Source organism: Typopeltis vanoorti, chromosome 4 (assembly GCF_054136105.1).
Source record: "Typopeltis vanoorti isolate ZY-2024b chromosome 4, IOZ_Tvanoo_1.0, whole genome shotgun sequence".
Taxonomy (NCBI): domain Eukaryota; kingdom Metazoa; phylum Arthropoda; class Arachnida; order Uropygi; family Thelyphonidae; genus Typopeltis; species Typopeltis vanoorti.
In genome coordinates, this window is record NC_143552.1 from 171249011 (window position 1) to 171268007 (window position 18997).

The window sequence follows — 18997 nt, forward strand, 5'->3', positions numbered from 1 at the left end:
ATGCTAACTGACTACAGAGATTCCTATAATCACTTGCTTTTATACTTTCACGTGTATCCATTTTTGACAGTGACCTTTCTTGTTTCATCACTTCCCAAACAAGTACCTCATGATCACTCTGGCATGAGTCAACACTTCATTAACAACTACATCTTGTGAAGTTTCACCAAATTCACAACACTTTAGTTGCTATAATCATGTGCTGCTTAAGATACTTATCTCTCAGAAATTCCACAAACTTGCTCTCGTTGTTTCCACACACTATCTCCTCCTTCCAGTCTATATTCCTGTAATTAAAGTCTCCCATCAGGATCACCTTTTACATGCCCAACTAATTTGCCTAAACATTTCACAATCAGTATTCTCTGTATTCCCTGGCCTATAACAACATCCTATCAGATATACTAACCTCTTTATTTCAACTTTGCACCACACATATTCAAAATCTGTGCATGCACTACCAACTTCCACATTTTGTGGATACAATTCCTCTGCAATCATTAACACCCCCCCCTTCTCTTTTCACATTTTGACCCTTCTAGAAAATTATATATCCTTCTAATTCTATTCCCAACATCACATACTCCTCAACCAACCAAGTTTCACTTATTCCAATTATTTCTGGCCATACCATCTCAATCAATGCAATGAACTCGGCTCTCTTGTTTTGAATACTCTTTACATTTGTGTATAAACATAACAATCGCTGTGTGTTTGAGGCGATCCTACCAGAACCAACATTCGCTTTTCTAGCTGCTATACTACACCTCTCTCTTCAGTCTGACCACTCCCATTTCCCTGAACCTGACTGTGATTTTCCATTCCTACCTGTCTCATCCTCACCTTTATGCATTCCATCATCTTGTGCTGCTGCAAGCACATCTTCAACCTCATATCCATCTTACTCTTGCTGTATAATCTGTTGATTTGTGCTATCCTGTTTTGCAGGTAGACTTGGATCATTTGCTGTATCCTTGACTCTATGCCTTCTCAGAAAACAATAGCCTTTCTAAATGTAATCCATCAGCTTTATATCATTTGAACTTAGCTTCAAATTCACTCCACAAATTTACAAATTTAACCCCTTTGCCTCACACAACTCAGCCAGCTTATTATTCACTATCTCTGCTCTCCTTCTCAATTCACTGTTATCATATATGAGCAATACACTTACGACTTTCCCAACAACAACACTATTCTTCTTTATCTGCTGCAACAACTTTCTCAAGTTTCTATCAACATTTTTTTTTCTCCCCAAGTAAATCGTTTGTCCACTACTACCACTAATTTTCATGCCCTGTATTTCCTTTTCTGCAATGCATCAATTATTTGCTTCATTGTTCCACCAGGAAAGCATGTTTTGTGCACATTTTTAGTAATCACACCTCTAATGATCGAGTCCCCATATACTGATATATGACTATCCTTTGAATCTTTCTTTATAATATTAACTTCTTCCTTCTTGTCATTCAATCTCTCCTTTAGTTGTTTAATATCCTCTTGCAGATGTTTCATTTCGCTTTTCATTTTCACTAACTCCTGCCGAAGCTCTTCTACCATGGTCCTGATGTTTGCTCTAATCTATCCAGACACTTTTCACATTTTCTGAAGGGTTATGCCATCTTCAATTGACAGGGTGCCACATGATAAGCTGATATTCAAGTTGCAGCACATGGATCTGGATGTCAGGTTGGTCAACTGGATTCAGGATTGGCTGTCCGATAGGTATCAGAGAGTTGTGTATGGTGGAGCAATATCAAAGAGGCAGAAGGTTACAAGTGGGGTTGCACAGAGCTCAGTACTGGTACCTAAATTGTTTAACGTTTATATCAATGACATTGTCCGCAGATTGTAAGTGGATATTCAGTTGTTTGCGGATGATGTGAGGCTGGGAAGGGTTATTAGTAATAGTGCAGATGAGGTAGCCCTGCAAGAGGATTTGAATAAGCTAGATAGATGGGCAAATGAATGGGGGATTTCAGTTTAATGCAGCAAAATGTAAGGTCTTGAGGTTTGGGAAGCATCGATGGGACACTGCATACCCTATGGGAGGAGTTAAACTGGAGGAAGTAGGGAGAAGCAAGAGATCTGGGGTTAATGATTGATAGAAACCGGAAAAAATTTAGGGGACATATTACAAAGGTAGTGAAGGTAACACAGAGGATTGCTGCAATAATGCGAAGGACACTGACCTACAGAGATAAAAGGGTTATCATTCCATTGTATAAGACTCTGCTCAGACCACACTTGGATAATTGTTCTCAGATTTGGGCCCCAGGATTTGAAGGGGATAAATTAACTGTAGAAAGGGCACAGAGGCAGAGATAACAAAGATGGTTTCAGGACTGTACGATGTTAGTCATGAGGATCGGCTGAGGGAGTGTGGACTGCAGAGTTTGGTGGATAGAAGAAGGAGAGGTGATGTGATTGAGACTTTTAAACTGTTGAGAGGTGGTTACAGGGTTGACATTGGGGAGTTCTTTCGCTTGGTTGAACAGTGGGAAGGAGTTATGACAAGGGGGCCATCCCTGGAAGTTACGAAAGGAAACTGTGAGAAAGAGGGTGAGGAGTGGTTTCTTTGCATGGAGGGTGGTTAAACTATGGAATGCATTGCCTGATGGAGTGGTGGGAGCGAAAACAGTCAATGCGTTTAAGGAGTGGTATGATAGACTTTGTGTTTCCTAGGAAGGACCTCCTGCGATGAGTCTTGATAGACTTGTGTTTCTTAGAAAGGACCTTCCACGATGAGTCTTTTGACTCCATGGAGGCCTGAATAATAATAATAAGAATAAAACATATATTAACACTTTCCTTCTTCTCATTTACCCAACTCCAGAAATCTTTCACATTTTTCAGTGCATACATATAGCAGTGTTTGCAACACATCCACTGCGAAAAATCCAAGGCAGAGCTAGACTTTCATACAGAAACCTTCCATGCCCCTGACATACATTGCTTTATGGATACCATCTTCAAAAGCTGGAGCAGTACAACAAACAAGTAGCAAATCACAATATAAACAACAAAAAATTTCAACAACAATGCCACTTCTATCATGGACACTTGTATTTAAACTGAAAAAAATGAGGCATAATTTGTGACAAAAAGCCACACTATATACTAATTAAAAACACTAATTAAATGAAGAGACAAAGGATTCAATTCAGCAACATGAACTTATTTAAATTAAGGGATATTACATCCTATATTGTTTCTTAGCCGAATAAGAAACTCAAAGAGTTTCATGCCGAATATAGAAACTATATAAAGTTCGGCGATTCCAAGCGTAAGCAAATATCTGGATAGTGCAACATGTGACCCATTTGGTAGTGCAAACTGAGGCAACTCATTGTAAGGGTGGAGCAAGCTCCAATCACTATTCTTGGTATTTACCCATAATGTGAACTTAGCTCTTAGGAGCTGTATTACTGTTCTACATCATGAGAGAAGGTCACTACCCAGACCAGTTTCAACCTTTATTGAGGTCTCAGTGAGTAGCTAGACCTAGTTAATACCAAGTTTGTAGCGAACAGAACTTACATCCCTTCTATGAGAATTGCCAAGAAGGTGTCCTAATAAATTTCTAATTATATGAAGAGCCAAAGGCTTCAACTGAGCGACATGAACTTATTTAAGTTAAGGGATGTTACATCCCATATTGTTTCTTAACAGAATATAGAAACTATATAAAGTTCGGCGATTCCAAGCGTAAGCAAATACCTGGATAGTGCAACACCTGACCAAATGTGTCAGGTGTTGCACTAAGAAATAATATGGGATGTAATATCCTTTAACTTAAATAAGTTCATGTCGCCGAATTGAAGCCTTTGGCTCTTCATATAATTAGAAATTTATTAGGACACCTTCTTGGCAATTCTCATAGAAGGGATGCAAGTTCTGTTCGCTACAAACTTGGTATTAACTAGGTCTACCTACTCACTGATGAGACCTCAATAAAGGTTGAAACCGATCTGGGTAGTGACCGTCTCTCATGATGTAGAACAGTAATACAGCTCCTAGGAGCTAAGTTCACATTATGGGTAAATACCAAGAATAGTGATCGGAGCTTGCTCCACCCTTAATATGAGTTGCCTCAGTTTGCACTACCAAATGGGTCAGGTGTTGCACTATCCGGACGTTTGCTTACGCTTGGAATCGCCGAACTTTATATAGTTTCTATATTCAGCAAAGAAACAATATAGGATGTAATATCCCTTAACTTAAATAATTAAAAACACTTTTTTCAGCACAGCTCAAATCTACCACTACATTCACTCGCAAGTTATAATGGTGTAGAATTCTATTAATTTTTTTCTGATAATCCTTTAATGTATGAGATAGCTATAGTTTTTTACTGTAATCTATATTATTTTTTAATGAAGTTTTATGAAGAACTTGATTAATAGTATTTTTGCTATAGCCCTTATTTATAAATGTATTGCTAATAATTTGTAATTCTTGTTTAAGAGCTTGTTCATTAGAGCAAATTGTTATAGCTCTGTTTTTGAGGATTTTAATGACTAAGTTTTTGCGAAGGGTGGTGATATTAGTTAGCATGCATATACTGGCCAGTATGTGCAGGGTTGTAGTAAACAGTGAAGGATAGATTGCCTGAAGGAAGATGTAACTAGTGTATCCAAGAAAGGAAGCGAGTTCTGATTTTCAATTTCAGTAGTAAATTATATGTGCTCATGTTGTTTGTTCAAGTGGTTAAGGATTATATTTAATTTTAGGCAGCGGTGTGACCAGATAACAAAAACATTGTCAACGTATCTAAGCAAACCTGTAGGTTTTAAAGTAAAGGAATCTAGAGCATGTTGCTTAAAAGCTTTCATATAAAAGTTAGCAATTTTTGGGGGGAATAGTGGTGAGCCCATGGCTGTACCCTCATGTAGTAAAAATTATTTTGCTACACGAAATAACCGGAACGTAGTACGTGGGTAAAGAAAGCCGTAATGTTGGGCGGAAATTTGTTCTGCAAGAGAATTGTGATGAGACATTTGTGAAAAGGGCAGAAACATAAAAACTGACTAATAAATCATCTTTGCCAAGTGTTATGTTTTTAATTTTGTTTATGAAGTGTTGTGTTTTCTTTATACAGGAGGGGAATAACCTACCAACTCCATAAGTGTTGACGCTAATGTCGTCAGCTTACGTTTTTGCATCTGAATTGCTGGCAAAACATGATTTTGTCACACTTTCATTATGTACTCTCCAGATTGAGTCTCCATAAATAATTTTCTCTTTAACTTGTTTTTCTTTTTTCACTCAGTCTTTATTACAAATGCCCTGCTAACTTCGAAGACAGAGATGGAGGAGGGGTACTGTTGATGATAGCAGATGAATTTGCCAAAAAGAATAGGAGATAGGCAGGAGGATGGTTGTTCATTTGAAGCAGTCTGGTGTGAGATTAAGGTCAGCAAGACAAAATATACAGTTGGCTGTTGTTATAGGCCAAGGAATTCCATGGATGATCTGGAAGATATGCATTGCCCAATTAGTATGATGAGTACAGATCAAGTGATTATTATGAAGAACTTCAACTATGGAGATATTATTATTATTATTATTACGGGTATCTCCATGGAGTCAGTAGACTCATCGCGGGAGACCCAAGCTAGCAAAACAATATCTGTCATATCTCTTCTTGAATTCATTTACAGATGAAGAGCTCACAACAAAGTCAGGCAATGAATTCCACTCATTCACCACCCTCCAGGCAAAAAACCTTGTTCTGACACCTTTGTTAACCACACTCTTCTTTAATTTCCAGAGATGACCTCTTGTTCTTCCATCACTATCACACAGCTGAAACATTTCCCCTGCATCAATCCTATAAAAACCTTTTAGTAATTTGAATGTTTCTATCATATCCCCTCTTCTTCGCCTATCAACCAATCTCTGCAATCCACAAGCTCTCAATCTATCAATGTAGGGAGCATTTTTTATATCACTCACCAACTTGGTCACTCTTCTCTGAACCCTCTCCACAGCCTCCTCATCTCCAAGGAATCCAGGTGACCAGACCTGAGCACAGTAATCCAAATGTGGAAGTATCAATGTTTTATAAAGGGGAATAATAACCTCTTTATCTCTGGATGTCAGTGTGTTCCTCAACAACCAAGTAATCCTATGTGCAATCTTGGACACCTTAGCAATGTGTCCTCTGAACTTCATCTCCTTATCTACCAATACCCCTAAGTCCCTAGCCTCATCAATCTCTTGGAGTACCTTTCCATCGATGTAGTACACAGCTGGTAATCTTTTAATCCCAAAATGCAAGACTTTACACTTTTCCACATTGAACTGACATCCATTTTCTTTTGCCCATTTTACCAGCTTATTTAAATCCTCCTGCAAACTTTCAACATCAGCTTGATTTTTTATTGCACTACACAACTTTGCATCATCAGCAAACAACTGAATATCTCCCTTTAAGCCGTTTCCTATATCATTTATATACAAATTAAACAACATTGGCCCAAGCACAGAGCCCTGAGGCACACCACTGGTCACCTGCCTCATTCTGGACTCGGCTCCTCCATACACCACCTTATGGTATCTCTCCCTGAGCCATTCTCCTATCCATATCACCAATTTAATATCCATTCCCATCTGCTCCAATTTGCGTAACAGTGTTCTATGGGGTATCCTGTCAAAAGCCTTAGCAAAATCCAGAAGTACCACTTGTAGCCAGTTCCTTTGTCCAACTCTGATGTTATTCTATTATGGATAGTTAATAGATTGCTAAGGCAGGATCTACCTTTAACAAAACCATGTTGGCCTCTATAGAGTATCATATCCTGATCCACCCATTCTTGAATTTTGTCTTTAACCAACTTTTCCAATACTTTTACCACTACTCCTGAGATGGTGATTGGTCTGTAATTCAATACTGCAGTTTTAGAGCCACCCTATATAGACCGGAAGGAAGAAAGATCACATGGCAGGAAGGAAATGGAATTCATACACTTACTGAGAGATAATTACTTGAGGCAGCATACCCCTAGTCCCCTCCATCACTAGGATGGAGGGGACTAGGGGCATGAGAGTATTAGACCTGGTCATAGGATCAGAAGAGCTATCCATAACCAATGTGACCACATTGCTTCCAATGGTGAAAGTGACCATGCAGTCATGACTAGGGAGATTGTACAACATGAGGAATGTTCTGTCAAGAAGGGGCATATGTGAAACTACAAGGAAGGTGATTATGATAAGTTAGGAAGAAGCTAAAATCTGTGCCATGGCATAAAAAAGAAAATGTTATGGAGAATGTATAAGGAGAAATACATCAGTACACCCATGAGCAGTACAAGGCTCAAGCTAGGAAGGTTACCAGCATAGTAAGAAAAGCTAAATCAGATTATGAGAAGACCTTAGCCAATGAGATAAAGGCCAACAAGACAAAATATACAGTTGGCTGTTGCTATAGGCCAAGGAATTCCATGGATGATCTGGAAGATATGCATCGCCCAATTAGTATGATGAGTACAGATCAAGTGATTATTATGAAGAACTTCAACGGAAGAACTCCCAAAGAGTTCTTCTGCTATGGCAAGTAAAAGGAAGAATGACTTTGGAAGGATAACTTTAGTGGGTGCTGATGGTATTGAGGTGACAAAATCAGATGTAATAGTCAAGTTACTGAGTGATCACTTTTCAAAAGTCCATCACCCAAGTAAGGATATCTCTGTACCTGTAGCAATAACTAATGGGAGAAATGAAGTTAAGAAATCAGAGGTATTTAATATATTGCAAAATTTAAATGCAAACACTGCTGTAGGTTTAGATGGAATATCAGCTCAGGTGTTGCGTGAATGTGCAAAGGAATTGTCAACCCCTCTTACTTGGATATTTAACTTAAGTTTGAACTCTGGTATGGTCTAGGAAGTGGAAGTTAGGCAAAGTGGTTCCTTTGCATAAAGGTGGATCTAAAACTGTGGTAGTTAATTACAGACCAATCACCATCTCAGGAGTAGTGGTAAAAGTATTGGAAAAGTTGGTTAAAGACAAAATTCAAGAATGGATAGATCAGGATATGATGCTCTATATAGGCCAACATGGTTTTGTTAGAGGTAGATTCTGTCTTATCAATCTATTAACTTTTTATAATAGAATGACATCTGATTTGGACAAAGGAACTGGCTACCCAGTGGTACTTCTGGATTTTGCTAAGGCCTTTGACAAGATATCCCATGGAACACTGTTATGCAAATTGGAGCAGATGGGAATGGATACTAAATTGGTGATATGGATAAGAGAATGGCTCAGGGAGAGACACCAGAAGGTGGTGTATGGAGGAGCAGAGTCCAGGATGAGGCAGGTGACCAGTGGAGTGCCTTTGGGGCTCTGTGCTTGGGAAGTTATTGCTTAATTTGTACATAAATGATATAGGAAATGGCTTGATGGGAGATATTCAGTTGTTTGCTGGTAATGCAGAGTTGGGTAGTGCAATAAAAAATCAAGCTGATGTTGAGAGTTTGCAGGGTGATTTAAATAAGCTCACAAAATGGTTAAAAGGTAATGGATATCAGTTCAATGTGGAAAAGTGTAAAGTTATGCATTTTGGGATTAAAAGATTATCAGCTGTGTACTACATTGATGGAATGGTACTCCAAGAGATTGATGAGGGTAAGGACTTAGGGGTATTGGTGGATAGGGAGATGAAGTTCAGGGGACACATTGTTAAGGTGTCCAAGATTGCACATAGGATTACTTGGTTGTTGAGGAACACACTGACATCCAGAGATAAAGAGGTTATTATTCCCTTTTATAAAGTGTTGATACTTCCACATTTGGATTGCTGTGCTCAGGTCTGGTCACCTGGATTCCTTGGAGATGAGGAGGCTGTGGAGAGGGTTCAGAGAAGAGTGACTAAGTTGGTGAGTGATGCAAAAAATGCTCCCTACATTGATAGATTGAGAGCTTTTGGATTGCAGAGGTTGGTTGATAGGTGGAGAAGAGGGGATATGATAGAAACATAAATTACTGAAAGATTTTTATAGGATTGATGCAGGGGAAATGTTTCAGCTGTGTGATAGTGATGGAAGAACAAGAGGTCATCTCTGGAAATTAAAGAAGAGTGTGGTTAACAAAGGTGTCAGAACAAGGTTTTTTGCCTGGAGGGTGGTGAATGAGTGGAATTCATTGCCTGACTCAGTTGTGAGTTCTTCGTCTGTAAATGAATTCAAGAAGAGATGACAGATATTGTTTTGCTAGTTTGGGTCTCCCGTGATGAGTCTACTGACTCCATGGAGATACCCGTAATAATAATAAAACGCTGCAGGATAAGGATGCAGAGGTCCCAAAGAGTTCTTTAGTTATGTGGCAAGTAACAGGAAGAATGATTATGGAAGATAACTTTAATACTTGATGATGGTCATGATGTAACAGAAGCATATAAAATAGTCAAGTTACTGAGTGATCACTTTGCAAGGGTATATCATCCTAGTGAGGGTGCTGCCTTAACATACGTAACAGATACTAATGTCGGAATAGAGGTGGATGGTTTGGAGGTTCTTAGGATATTGCAGAATCTCAATGTAAATACAGCTGTGGGATTAGATGGGACATATCCACTCAGGTTTTGAAAGAATGTTCAAGGGAACTGGCAATGCCTCTGACTAAACTCTTTAATTAGTTCAAAGGGAGTGGAAAGAGGGAAAAATAATTCCCTTGCATAAGGGAGGTTCTAAGACTGCAGTAGCAAATTATAGACCAATCGGTATCCCAGGTATGGTAGTAAAAGTACTGGAAATATTGGCCAAAAAGAGAATTAAAGAACGGGTGGATAAAAATGTGATACTGTATGAGGGGCAACATGGCTTTGTGAAGGGTCGGTCATGCCTTAGTAATTTACATCTTTTTATAATAGAGTAACAGCAGAGTTGGAGAAAGGAAATGGCTACATAATGATTCTACTGGATTTTGCAGAGATATTTATAACAGAATACCATATGGAATTCTGATACGTCCACACCCAGATTACTGTGCTCAAGTCTTGTCTCCAGGGTTTCTTGGGGATGTGGAATTGGTGAAGAAGATTCAGAGGTGAGTGACAAAGATGGTGAGTGATCTGTGGAATGTTCCCTATGAAGACAGAATGAGGGTGTGTGGATTGCAGAAGTTGGTTTACAGGATAAAAAAAAAAAAGAGATATGATAGAAATATTTAAGCATTTAATTTGCTTAAAGGATTCTATAGGATTGATGCAGGGGAAATGTTTCAGCACTTGGCTGGAGGGACCAAAACAAAATCCATGGAAGTTGAATAAAAGCATGGTTAGTAGGGGTATGAGGACTAGATTTTTGGCTTTGAAAGTTCTGAATGAGCTGAACAGATTGCCAAAGTCAGTCGTGAGGGCTTTTTCTGTTAAGGGAGTTCAAGGAAAGGTATGGAGGTGTCCGTACAATAATAATAATAATAATTAGTTAATGTTTTCTGCAAATGCAATCTCCATGCTGCTTTCAAACTCATTTAGACCTTCATCCATTTTTCTAAGGATTGCCTTCAACTTCTTGCACATTCTAGAGTGTATAATGTTTTCTTATCTGCAGTTTAGCCTACTTTGGACAGACTTATAAGGTGAATGTTAACTGATCTACCAAACACAAAAATTATATATATGATCATCGCATGAGAGGTCAGGACTGTTAAACCATGCTCTAAATACTCTTTCACAGAGGATTGAGTGGAAGAAGAAATTAAGGACTATGACCACTCTCCCAACCTCAACAAGTAGGGCTGTATGAATTTTCCAAAGAACTCGGATACAGTCATTCTGAGACCAAATAGTCTGACTTCTCCGAATTAACATTATGGTTATTTGGTCCATAGAGGACAGTGTGTTAGGGCAATATGCTTTTTCAGTTACCATTTAATTATTTCCGCACTGATCTAGTTGAGTACTTCGTGCTTCTCTCAGTTGTAATTTCTGCTCTGAAGATGCTGGATAGAAAACCAGTGACATATTTGTAACTTCAATAAATTAATTATATATATTTTTTTCTCTTGTGTTGTTTATACTATGAAGTGCAATTATGAATGGGGAAAGGAGTTTTGCTAATTGCAGCAGATGAACCCAAAAAAAGAACAGGAGTACATCAAGATGACAAAGATAAGATGGCAGTGCATTTGATGCTGTGTTGTGTGAGACAGAGACAAACAGAATGAAATATGCAGTTGGTTGCTGCAGCCAAGGGATATAAGGGAGAATGAAGATGGCCATTAGAAAATTAAGAAGAGTGCAGATCAAGTAATTTTTATAAGAAACTTCAACAGGGACATAAATTTGAAGTTAGGAATGGTTACAAGGAAGGCTGAAAATGAAAGTTATATCACAGTTAAGAAATAATTACCTGAGACAGAATGTAATGGAAGAGACAAAGTTTGAATGCACTGAATTTTGTTCAGCATAAGAGAACTTAACAGTAACCAATGTAGCCACATTGCCATAGCTTGGGGGGGGAAAGAAATCCTGACTTGGGAGATTACCACATATGCAGAATTTTCAGTTGAGATACATCTGGAATTACAAAGCAGGTGGCTATGCGCTGAGAAGCCAGCTCATAACCACCTTTCTTCTTTTGAGGAAAGCAGTATCAGACTATATACCCAGAGTCAGGAGGATAAATCATGGAGGTGTTAGATGGATGAACAGCATCATTTAGCAGGAGTTATAGAAAAAGAAAAAGTTGTGGAGGGAATGTAAAGAAAAAAGTGATCAGCAAACATATGAACAGAACAAAGCAGAGGAAAGGTGACCTGTATGGTAAGGAAAGATAAAGCTAATTATGAGAGGTAATGAGATTGAAAGAAATCCCAAATAGTTCTTTGAGATATCTGTGTTCAGGCAAGTTGGTTTACTATGGAAAGACAGAAAGATTAGCCACCATCCACATAGAAGAGCACAAAAATAAAAAAAATAAAATAAATAATAATAATAATACATCTGCAGTCATGACTATGGTCAATCAGGCCATGCAGACTATGCTTTGGATACTGCTCATAGAATCAATTGGAAAAGACCACCATGCTCCATTGCAGCAAATTTAGAAGAGGAAAAACATTTTGAAAATCAGCCTAAACTTAATAAATATTGTTGCATAAAACTTCCAAAAATGTTGAAAGTACTAATACTTTGAGATCCTAGTTCAGATCTGAGGCTATTAACAGATGCACAAAGTGTGCCCCACAAAGTTAGGATGCTAGTCCTTTGTACATGTGCTTCATTTAGTGTTGTATTGCCTTTGAATGCCTATGAGTTATAAGTCTCATACTGTACTCCCTGAAGATGTCTCTGTGACTGAGACAAATATTGGAAGAATTAAATATTATTTTTAATCTTTTTTTGGTGTTGTTTCACTCAATAAAGCCACAAACAAATGTAGCTTCGTTAAATGAGAAAGAACATAGTAAACAAGTATTTAGGCTAAGGTGGTGGCTTACACTCATAATTTAATGGAATAACTTAGGCACAAAGAGAAATAATTAAACAGCAGGGTTAATCATTTCAATATTTCATCTCCACATGCCTACATCCATCCTCATTCAAATGCAAGCAATCTTTCACATACAGCTCCTTTCTATCCTCAAATGCCCTGCAAGCATCCACATATTCCAATCCCACTCTTCTGACACATTCTGGCTATTTTGCTATTCATTATTACTGTTCTTCTGCTCTGCTCATCACTACCATAACTGGGCAACACATACACAATCCTTTCTCTCTGCAGTTTCTTTTATACAATGTAAAGTAAAAATCTCACATCTCTAGCCACCTGATTTACATTGCCTCTCAAGTCATTGGTGCCCACCATCACAATCATCTCATCCACCCTTTCACATCACGTAATTGCCATAGCCACACTCTATCATTCCTCCAGGTAAACACTCCTCTGAGATCCTATTTTGCACACCACAGATCATCAAGTCTCCATACATCACAGCTCTTACAATTCTGTTCCTTGATCTTGCATCCCTCACTCTCTCTCTCTCTCCTAACTCTTTCACTCTGTGTTTTCCCCTACTTACCTGCCTTCCTGACATCACTCTATCCCAGGTTCCAGTGCTCCCTCGCATTCTTCTCATTTCTTCTCTCTGACAGTTTCCATTCTCTCCTCTTCTATCGATCCCATAATGCTCTCTCATTTCCTCTCTTCTACTATTTCTATTCTCTCCTCTTCGATCATTCCGATAACTCTCTCACTCCTACTCTGATTTGCCTTGCATTCATCTCTTCCATTCACTATGTCTCATCTTTCATACTTCTCATCTCATTCAAGAGACATTGCACATCCTCTTTCAGCTCATCTATCTCTCTCTGAAAGTTAGCTTCTAATCACCATTCATCCTCCAAATCAAGACCATCTCCGAAAACTTTACAATCATTCAAACTTTTTCATATTCCCAACTCCTATTCTTTCAGTCAAATTTTGCTCTGTATTCTCACCTTCTATCACACTACTCGTCTTTTGAAATTCTCCAACCCCCTGGTGCAAAGAGGTTGGTTACCACAATGTGTAAGTCACTAAATTCCTCCCATTGCCTACAATTTGCACATATACGCACTCTCCTTCTCTCACCTGCCACATATCCAACTGATGGTGATGCATACATACCACAATACTGCATAACACAAACTCCTGGAGTATGTTATGCAAAATAGAGTCCTTAAATGGGGGAAGATTAAATATGATTAAATCTTATCATTTAGCAAACCTATGCTATCCATCAAAGATAATACCATTGTTGTCAACCCAATTCTGGATCCTGGTTCTCCCCAGCCTCTCCAACACTTTAACAACAACAACTGATACACAGATAGGCCTATAATTTGATGCTTGAGGTCTGCCACCTTCCTTATGAAGAAGCAAAATCTTGCTGTCCTTCCACTCCTTTGGAATGTGACCCAGTGCATGACTAATGGAGCAGAGGCTTATGGGTGGGGGTCCCCGCGAGGCTCAGTGCTGGGACCTATATTGTTTGGCCTTTATATCAATGACATTGGCAGTGGATTGCAGGGGGATATTTGGTTGTTTGTGGATGATATGAAGCTGGAAAGGAGAGATACAGTAATAGTGCAGATGTGGTAGCCCTGCAAGAAGATTTGAATAAGCTAGACAGATGGGCACATGAATGGGGATTTCGGTTTAATGCAGCAAAATGTAAGGTCTTGACATTTAGGACACATCGATGGGACACTTCATACTCATGGAAAAGTTGTACTGAAGGGGGGGTAGGGGAAACAGGAGATCTGGGGGTTGATGATTGATAGAAACCTGAAATTCAGGAGAGATATTGCAAAGGTGGTGAAGGTAACAAAGAGGATTGCTGCAATAATGAGAAAGACACTAACCTGCAGAGATAAAACAGTTATCATTCCATTGTATAAGGCCCTGATCAGACCACACTTAGACTATTGTTCTCAAATTTGCTCCCCAGGATTTGAAGGGGATAAATTAACTGTGGAAATGGTACAGAGGTGGATAACAAAGATAGTACAGGACTGTACAATGTTAGTTATGAGGATCAGCTGAGAGAATGTGGACTGCAGAGTTTGGTGAATAGATGAAGGAGAGGTGATATGATTGAGACTTTCAAACTGTTGAGAGAGGAGGGTTGCCACTAGGAGTTCTTTCACTTGGTGGAACAACGGGAAGGAGTGATCATAACAGATAGCTCCTTTCTAACATGTGTTGTGGAGACACAATACACGTTAGAATAATTACGTTACTTATCATTGAGAAAGTAACATTTGACATTTCAACCTCTGTATTGAGGTCATCATCAGGAAAACATACATATGTACGAGATACAAGCTAAATGACGCCATGCAAAAGTAAGTTGAATCTAAACATTTGTTAATCATTTACCCTAACCTGGCCTCGGAATGGAAAAAAAAAATTATATATTGCACAATTTCTAAAGTCCTCTCATATTAAGAATTTCTTTAGTTTGGGATTATTCTGGATGCTATATGGGTTGAAGATGGGTTTTCGAAATTCTTGGAATAATTAATCCATCATTCTTGTTTAGATTTAGATGATGTTTTAGCATTTCACAGGCTACTTGAAATTTTCTTTCAAACCAGGTTTTAGTGAAGTGTAGGGGACTCTGTGCTTTTGGAGAGCATGGTCTGACAGGCCTGTTTTCCATATTGGAGGTACTTAATGTGTCGTTTGTGTTCATGTTTTCTAATCAGGATGGTTCATCCTGTTTCCACTATGTAAAGAAGGTTACAGGTATACTTAATTTTGTAAACTGCTGGGTGGATAAGGTATGGAAGAAGATCTTTGGAACAGCTAAGTAAATTTATTAATTCTGCAGGGGATTTGAAGGTTGTCTTAATACTGTATTTGCATAGTGTTCTATTTTTTCTGAAATGCTCCTAATGTATGGTATGGCTATGGCATTCGTGTAATCCTTTTTTCTTTTAAAGGCATTTTTATGAAGGATCTTGTGAACTGTTTTTTTTACTGTAGCCATTTTTAACAAACATTTGGCTAATAATTTCAAATTCTTGGTTCATAGCCTGTTCATTAGAGCAAATTGTTAGGGCTGTGTTTGAGGTACTAATGACCCCTAGTTTTTGTGTTGGATGGTGGTATGAATTTTTATATATATATTGGCCTGTGTGTGTGTGTGTCAGTTTGTGAAGGAGAGGCAGACAAAGGGAAGACGCATGACATGTGTCTAGAAAAGGAAGAGTTGTTGTTTTTGATCTTGATGGTGAACTGGATATGTTTGTGTTGTTTGTTCATGATGTTTGTTCACAACACAGCTAGCATTGTCTGTCAATGTAATCCATTAACAGACAATAGCGCTACTATCTTGTTTTCAATGCTCATTAGTAACATCACTGAAGTTTAAAGACATTTATTTGCACAAATACACACATTACAATCACATAATTGCTACAGGAACTCTTACACATGTGCATTAAAACTCACAGTTAATTAAGTAAAAATACTAATATGAAGCCACAACATTATTATTATTATTCAGGCCTCCATGGAGTCAAACGACTCATCATGGTAGATCCTTCTTAGGAAACACAAAGTCTACTAGTATTATCATTATTATTATTATTTCGGGTAACTCCAAGGAGTCAACAGACTCATCGAGGGAGGCCATAACATCATTTCAAGAACAATTATTCAACATTCACACAGTATCTATCATACCTCGCCTTGAACTCATTCACAGTCATAGCACCCACAACAGACTCTGGCAGCTTATTCCACCGATTCACCACTCTCCAAGTAAAAAACCTAGCTCTAACACCCTTGCTAACCACATTCTTGCCCAGCTTCCATGTATGGCCCCTAGTCCTCCCACCACCAGTCCTATTCTCAAAAATATCTTCTGAATTAATCTTATAGAAACCCTTCAGTTATTTGAATGTCTCAATCATATCACCCCTTTTCTGCAACCCACAAATCTTCAATGTGTTCTCATAAGGTTCATTCCATAGACCTGCTATCATCTTGGTCACTTGCCTCTGGATCCTCTCCACCTTAATGCAGAGCATTATACATGTCTGCAAGGAGATAAGCTTTGCATTATTGGAGATACTAAGACAAGTGATGAAAAGCTTATACCACCTTTGTCACGAGTTGCCCTAGTCCTGAAGATAATTGAGGCGCAAACTTTGTTTGCTTACACTTTGATAAAGGATTAAACTAAATATATCATTTATCTTTTATAACTGCTGCCATACAAAAAGGCATGTTGAAGAAACTGGATTCATTGTGAATAATAAGATTAAACATCTTTTTATTCATAAGGAGTGGATGGAGGGAAAGATTGTGCCGCTTCATAAGGGAGATGATAGAACTCAAGCATTAAACTATAGGCGTATCTGTGTGTCAGGTGTTATGGTTAAGCTGTTGGAGAAGCTTGTGAGAACTAGGATCCAGAATTAGCAACAATGGTATTATCTTTGATGGACAGCATGGATTTGCTAAAGGGAGGTATGTTTAGTAATCTACTTACTTATTACAATAAGGTGACTGCTTCCTTGGACAGAGGAGAGGGATACACAGTAATATACTTAGATTTTACAAAGGCTTTTGATTGATTACCGCATGATGAGTTGTAGTCAAACTAGAGCGGATGGGGTTGGATATTAGATTAGTGCATTGGATTGAAGACTGGCTATCTGATAGGTATCAGCATGTTGTGTATGGGGGAGCAATATCCAGGAAAAGGAAAGTCACTAGGTCTGTTTTAGGGCCATTACTGTTTATGGCTCCTATCCTGGTGAATACGAGGAAGAGGGGAGATATGATAGATCCCTTACTAACTTGTAGGTCTCTTGTAGGTTATATTATCAACGTTGGAGAGGTTCTACAGAAACAGTGGGAGATCAGGGGAGAACCGGAGGTCATCCATGAAAACTGTATAAAGAGGGTGTGAGTAGGGGAGTGAGAAGCAGGGTTTTTTTAAAGCAGAGTTGTGAATTATTGGAATGCCTTACCTGAGAGTGTGGTGTCTGCAGAGAATTTGAGTGTGTTTAAAGTGCAGTATGATGAGCTGTGTGATAAAAGGAACTCCAAGATGCATCTTTGACTCCATGGGGTCTTGGGTAATAATAATATTTTTTTATCTACTTGGGATCTGAATTGAACTGCCAAAATAAAACTTCACCAGAAGTACAGAAAAAAATAACTGCTGCTAATAAAAGTTTTTATGATCTTAGGAAAATAATGAAATCACGGTTTATATCCAGAAATAATAAATTCCCGCTCTATAAAACTTTGATTTCATCCTGTGTTGACATATGGCACAGAAACCTAGGCAGTGGCAAAGAAAGAGGAAAAGCAAATTGCTGTTTCTGAAAGAAAAATACTCAGGAGCATCCTTGGTGGTATTAAAGAAAATGATGAGTGGAGAAGATGCTTTAACCTCTCTACCGGCCATGATGGATGAAATAGTGAGGCCAAATTGTACTTCTTATTCAATAGGTGTTACAGAATCGTATCCAGATTTTTGCTGAATGACTATAGACGTCATGACTTGACTGGGGTGTTAATATTGAACTCTATAGATATTTTAAAGAACTAGGCATAATCAAATTTCTTAAAATTAATCATTTGAATTGGACTGCACATCTCATAATGAATAATAATAATGCTGTAAAAAAAAATATTTCTAGCAAAACCCAAAGGAAGGCCAAAATGAGGAAAACCAAGATTACATTGGAAAGATTATTATTATTATTATTATTCAGGCCTCCAAGGAGTCAAAAGACTCATCGAGGGGAGGTCCCCCCCTGAGAAACACAAAGTTTATCATACCACTCTTTAAAGTCACTGACCGTTCTCGCTCCCACCACTCCATCAGGCAATGCATTCCACGGCTCAACCACCCTCCACACAAAGAAACCACTCCTTACCCTCTTGCTCACAGTTTCCTTTCGTAACTTCCAGGGATGGCCTCTTGTCATCACTCCTTCCCGCTGATCAACCAAGCGAAAGAACTCCCCAGTGTCAACCCTGTAACCACCTCTCAACAGTTTAAAAGTCTCAATCATATCACCTCTCCTTCTTCTATCCACCAAACTCTGCAGTCCACATTCTCTCAGCCGATCCTCATAACTATCCTTGTACAGTCCTGAAACCATCTTTGTCATCCGTCTTTGTATCCTTTCCACAGTTAATTTATCCCCTTCAAATCCTGGGGACCAAATCTGAGAACAATAGTCCAAGTGTGGTCTGATCAGAGACTTATACAACGGAATGATAACCCTCTTATCTCTGCAGGTCAGTGTCCTTCTCATAATAGCAGCAATCCTCTGTGTTACCTTCACCACCTTTGCAATATGTCCCCTAAACTTCAGGTTTCTATCAATCATCAACCCCAGATCTCTTGTCTCCCCTACTTCCTCCAGTATAACTCCTCCCAGAGAGTATGCAGCATCCCATCGATGTTTCCCAAACCTCAAGACCTTACATTTTGCTGCATTAAACTGACACCCCCATTCATTTGCCCA

The 18997-nt window shown here is 38.6% G+C and overlaps 1 protein-coding gene across 1 annotated transcript in view; it reads right to left on the reverse strand.

The window, feature by feature from the left end:
• The window catches only part of LOC150107843 (protein phosphatase PP2A 55 kDa regulatory subunit-like), a 282326-nt gene that overhangs the window by 132597 nt on the left and 130732 nt on the right, over positions 1-18997 (reverse strand). The gene's annotated exons all lie outside the window — the stretch shown is intronic.